Consider the following 6,615-nt stretch of genomic DNA (forward strand, 5'->3'; position numbering starts at 1 on the left):
TTTCCCCATTGGCAAACTTACCAACACTGCTGCTTCCAGAACAATTAGGAAAAAGAGTAAAATAATGAAACAAACAGAAATATGTATCCTACATGGAGAAAGCCTGGTATTCTTTTAACTACATTAAGTCTATTAATGATGATGAAGTATATAATTTCCTTTCCTTGTTCATTTCGGTTAATTCCATTATACTAAAATATTTCTAATAGTAAAGCTTAATAGTATAAACAATTCATTAGTATACTGTACTTCACAATAGCCTCGAAATTCAGTATGCTTTTAACATACAGTTTTAATAAGTACTGAAAACCAATTTATTTTGGGACTAGGATCTCTTTTCTCTACCTGGTTGATCGATCCCATCTGCTATTATCACTGAAATGAATATGCTACATTGTTTGGTCACCAACTTAAAGAGAATTTTCAGATTCAAAAGCCTGAGACTTGCTTGCATGACACCAATTTCTCATTTTTTTCCATTTTCAAGACACTTGTTCTATGGAAGAATATATAATTTAATAGCATAGTAAAATCATAGATAGCATTATTTAGAATTGCTATGAGTATTCACTCATACAACTTCTTAAAATAAGAATGTAGCCTCAGTTATTTGTCAAATCTGTGTGATGAGTTTTAGATTTGTGTTTTCACATCAAAAATTAAATTAAATAGTACAGTCATGGGATTAGTGGGTCATCAACTATCATAGATATGTGGGGACATTAGTTATACAGATCAATCAATATTCTATTAAATGATATCTAATGAAGAATGTCTTCATGGTCACAATTAGTAATGTAAACTGTTGGCAAATATAAAGACACATGAACAATATCCTTGTGATTCATGTGAGAAATCAACACAAATACCAAGAACAGTATCTGACGCTGTGAAGTTGGATAATCAATTTTTTCCTTATTTTGGAAGAATGATTTTTTCCTGTAAATATCTCCTTAGCAACATAATTTGCAAGGCAATATTCTGAAAATATGTCCAACCCCTCATTTAACTTGGGAAATAAAATTAATTTTTTCTTGAGAAAATTACATTTACTCCATGATTTTAATATTTCAACTTTTCCCAATCTATTTTAGCAGCTGGGAAGTTAAGAGATAAAATCTGTTTCATCTAGCTTTCTTACAGCATTAGAAAAAGACCAATAATATTTTTAAAAATAATTTGTTTAGTATTTTTATTTTATGTGTATGAGTTATTGTCTGCAGTGATATAAGTGCACCCATGTTGTGCAGTGTCCATAGAGGTCAGAGGATGGCATAGGATTCCCTGGAACTGGAGTTCCCAACAGTTGTTACTGTCAGCAGATGGTTGGTGGGAATAAATCCTGGGTCCTCTACTAGAGGAGTCAGTGTTCTTAACTGCTGAGCCAAGTCTCTAGCCCGTAGTATTTTTTTTTTTTATAATAAGGTTCAAAAGAAGAAGTGAAAAGCATTAGAAGAAAATGATACTCAAACATTTGATTTCTTCTGCTGTTGGTTCCCTTAGTTCAAAGATGACTGCATTCCATCATAGATATGATGATGATCTTGGAGAAGGCTAAGCCATGGTTTGACTTTCCTTATTTTATTTTAACAAATCTTGATGTTCTTTCTTACTTTTAAACCTTTTCAAATTCACTTATGGCATGACTTTATATGACCCCCTTTCTGGGCCTTAGCTTATTCCCTTATGAAGTTAGAAGTTCATATCGCAACTTCTGTTCTAAAAGCAGGTTTGTATCGGTAGACTCAGCATTTTTGCTGAACTTGGGAAGAATTCAAATCATTTGTTTCACTGACACTCAGTAAGTTAGAAGTTCTGGAGGTAGGCTCTAATGTGTTTACAATTAACAAATCCTCAAGGTGGATAAGATTATCTCTAAGAAACATTTTTGTCGTGATAGATGTTCCTTCTAGTAACTTCAGGTTGTGGAAGACACACTTTTCACTTTTTCAAAGTTATCTTAAACCCTATGTGAAGTTTACTTCCAAAATTTAGCTAAACATGATATAATCTTTATTGGTAAATTATCATATGTCATTTATGGATATTGGAAGCTGACTCCAACAAGCAAATAGGTGTATTTATAGGTTCCTCTAAGAGACCGTGTTCTGGAGTATGCTGATTCCCTCTTTGTAGTAGAGAAAGTATATGTGAGCAAACAGCTACGGTTATTGAAATCATTATGTCCTTTAGAGCATCTAGAGGAAGAAACTCAAACAGAAGTTGCTATTGTTTATTCCAGAGTATTAAGATGCCCACAGTGGGAACGAGAAGCTAGAAGCTCATCAGTGGAGAGAACACTCTGCTCCACCTGAAAAATCTCTGAATCAGGATCTCCAGCTGACTATTTCAGCAGGATGGCCCAAGCCCATTCCTGCTGGATGCTGTAAGTGTCCAATTTAACGATGCTACTTTTTTTTAAGCTAAAAATTTCTATTTACTTTCCAAGAGACATTTATTTGGATTCCTTAATTTTTAAAAAATATTATTATTATTTTTACTTATGTGTATTAAGTGTATTGCCTGCAAATATGTAAGTGCACCCATGTCATACAGTACCTGCAGAGGTCAGAAGGCATTGGGGACTGGATTTATAGATGGCCGTTAGCTGCCATGTGGGTGCTGGGAATCCAAACCAGGTCCTCTGAAAGAGCATCCAGTGCTCTTAATCACGGAGCCATCTCTCCAGCCTCAATGCTACTTTTGTTGGCTCTCTCACCCAGGCTACTACTGTGCTGTGTATCGTAAGCATCCAGTTCGATGGTGCTTTGTGTTCTATCTACTGTTTATATCATTTAGTTAATATTTGTTTTATTTTGCTTGCTACATTCATAAAAAATTTACTTATTCAAAACCAAATCCATGGATATCATAGATTATTTTCCAAACAGAGCATTGGCTATGAGAGAAGTTTTGAGTAGTGAGAGTCCAAACTCATTTCTCTTTAAGGACAAATCTAGATTTAGGTGTTCAACTGTTTTAAACTCATTCCTATTGACATCATAAACAGGATATAACAAAGGAAGGGGTTTTACTTTTAGGTCAAACAAAGCTAAGATGGAATTTTGGCTCCTGAGCTTAACATTGTGAAATATTCCAAAAGATATGGACTCCTCTATATCTTTTCTTTATAGCCTATGAAAATAGAAATACTGGGAATCTGGGAAAAAGAACACGTGATGGAAATTACTTGGCATACAACAGGTGCTCAATAAACTGTAGATTTGTTCTGTTTCCAAGTGCCACAATCAAGCATTTGGTGCCAGACAACTTCATTTTCTGAAACCATTTCCTGCCTGAGCCAGTTGGGCAATGTTCATAGCCCTTATGTTCCAGCCGGATAAACTCTCATCTACTGGTTGAAGATTTCAGCAACTAGAAACCATGCTTTTCATTCATCCTATGGGCTTTGACTTTTTTTAACTCTGTTTCCCTTTGCGAAGAATGATCTCAAGTAGCTGGCAAACAATTTACCCCAGGAGAGCACTCTGTTCAGCAATGATAATAATAGCAGCAACTTAAAATTGTAATAAGTGATAATTGAAAAATCAGCATGACTCAGGTGCTCTTTCTTAATTTAATTTTTATTGTTTTTTGTGTGATTTTCATATAATATAGTTTGATAGTATTTAGATTCCCTCCCCTATCCTCACCAACCCCATTGCCCCAAATGTCCCCAAATGTCTTTCAGTATAGATCAATCCACTGGATCCACCAAGTCTCATCCCTAAGATACTGTCTTTTCCTCACCCACCAGCCATAGGTTGTTAAAAGTTCCTTAGATTGGGTTGGTTGGGGTTTCTTATCCATTTATATCTGTTTCATTTGAGCTTGCACAGGAATTGAGCATGCTGTCACCATTGCTGAGAGTTTATATGAGTGACTGACTACCTACCTGGAAAACTGTCTCTCCTTGTGTCGTTCCCAACCCCCCGACTGCCCGGCTCTTACAATCTTTCTGCTTCATCTTCTGCATTGGTCTCCGGGCCTTGGGAGGCAGAGGTTTAAAATAGGTGTCCTAATCAAGGATAAGCACTCTGTGGCCTCTTGTTCACTGCACATCAGCTAATTGTGCATTTAGTGTTAATCACCATCTGCTGAATAAGGAAATATCTCTGGAGAGATTTGGAAGATGCATTCATCCTATGTTAGAGGTTGCATTAAAGATTTATGCTTGACCAGACAGGATTTAACATACATGGGGAATACCTGAAATTTGGTGGGGGGTTATGGGGGGTGGGGATGGGAGGGGTTTAAATTTGATTAAGATCTATTATATAAAATGTACCAAAACTCAATATAAAATTGGGGGAAAATATATTCACTGCGTTTGACCAGGTGTTCTTATATGTAATGACTAATTAATACTTCCAAGTTAAGTTTTAAAAGGGTAATGATATTATCCTCATATTGTGAATAAATAAATTGGAAAAGAGGAGGGAAATTGTATTTGGCTCAAAGTCATAAACTTCAAAATGACTGAGGTGGTCTATGAATAAGAATTTAAATAAAACAGAAATTCTAAACAGTATTGCGAAACAGGCTTATAATCACAGTATGGAAGGAGTCTGAGGCAGATAGATTGCTAGCTTGAAATCAACATCAAATACACAGCAAAATTCTGTCTTAAGCACACACACACACACACACACACACACACACACACACACACACACATCCCACAGAGCAGTTAAAAAAGAGGAAGAAATTAATGAACTCTGAATTCTCATGATAACTAAAAATATAACCAGGTACCTTAAACTAAATAGTTTCATAAACTCCATCTAGTGTTCTTAAATGTAATGAATGAAGAATCACTATATTTAGGGAAGTAAACTTCAGTTTGTATTATTGTTCTTTTCCCATGTCTCATTCAAGGATTCAAATTGCCTGTAGATATCCAATATAATTGCATCAAATTCTCAAGTGTTTCAAGCATGTTTATATCTAAGCTCAGACACAGGTTTAAATGCCTTTTTAAAAATTGGTGTGTTTTAAAAAAATATTTTATTTATTGTTTTTATTTTACATGTATGAGTATACTTCTTCTGTGTATATAAGTGTACCTGTGTTCTGAAATGCCCATGGAGGTCAGAAGAAGGGGTCAAATTCCTTGGAACTAGAGTTACAGATGGTTGTTAGCCCCCATGTGGGTGTTGGAAATTGAACGTGGAGCCCTCTGTAAGAGCAGCTAGTGCTCTTAACCACTGAACCATCTCTTTAGCCTCAGGTTCAAATATTTTTAAGATGAGGATAATGAATGAAATATCATGGATCTAAAAATAAAACAAAATTATTAAGGATTATAAGGAACAAATATGGTTCTAGCTATCGCCCTTAGCTATTTACATGTACCACTATATCTGAATGAGGATGTCAAAGAATAATCACATACATACATAGTCCCTTTGCAAAACTGGGGTCACAGCTCCCTTCAGCTGCAGTGAATATGTGCTGAATACTTCTTTAATCCTCGATGAAAAGTTCAGTCTTGAAGAAGGATTAAAATTTCCTGGCACAAGAGATAAGTGAGCATTCTCATAACTTTTGCCTCTGATCTCATTTCATGAAATTATGCCAATTAAAGGATTTTTCTCCCACTTTGTTGCCACAGTTGTAGAGTTATTCAATTAAATTCTTCAAAATGGCGCAACAATCCCATGTTCTACCATATCCATGGATTCACTAATTCATCCAATAAATATTAGTGAAATTTGCCACATGGCCATGGTTTACATAGGACCAGCATCAGAAAGAGAGGCTATGTCACTCATGCTATAAGTCCAACATTTCACAATGAGTTAAATAAAATATAGGACACAGTGGCTTTACCTTTCAAAATAAAATGCATTGTTCAAAGAGAAGCAAGTGGGGAACTATTTTGTTTTCCAAAAAGTTGCCAGAGAAATCTTTTTTAAGGAAATGCTATTTATACAATTTGACTTATATTTTCTAAAGATCATTTAGGGGATGTATTGAGAATGTATTGCCTGGGAATGAGACTAAATATTTATTAGTAGGGAGATCAGTTAGAAAGCTAATTGTCTAGGTGAGAGAGTGGCTTGAATTTGGGTAGAAGGTAAACTGATGGGAGTCACATGTTCAAATTATCCATTAAAGGTGAATATTATAGGTTTATTGTACCAGACACTCTGGTAATCTTGCTAGTACTCATCTGTAAAGGATCATAGATAATTCCAATTAGTGATAAAATTTGAAAGCTACTGCAAAGGAATATTGCCATGAAAGTGGCAAGGCAAAGAAAAGATGTCAGTAAAACCAATCACTATTTTTTTTCTTTTAGAGAAAGAGGGATATATCGGACTTTACATAAAATTAACAAGGCCATTTTCTCTTTGTAAACAAACAGCTTCAAAACTGATGCTGTGAATCCAACCAAACTTTCCTCAACGATTTCTGCAACCAAGCATTGGTGGGCCACTGCCACACCTGATTAATCTCTCCATATCTCCTTTTATCTGTTTCCTTTTTCTCTGCTCTCTTACTTCCAATTCCTCTCATGTGTGTGCAGAACAATTTTCTTGCTTCAGAGCTCATCCAGTCCCAGGAGTAAAAGCCAAAATGCAGAGCTTTCCTTGCTTCAGTAGAATTTTC

The sequence above is a fragment of the Nannospalax galili genome, unplaced genomic scaffold, assembly GCF_000622305.1.
Source record: "Nannospalax galili isolate Female #2095 unplaced genomic scaffold, S.galili_v1.0 scaffold191, whole genome shotgun sequence".
Taxonomy (NCBI): Eukaryota; Metazoa; Chordata; class Mammalia; order Rodentia; family Spalacidae; genus Nannospalax; species Nannospalax galili.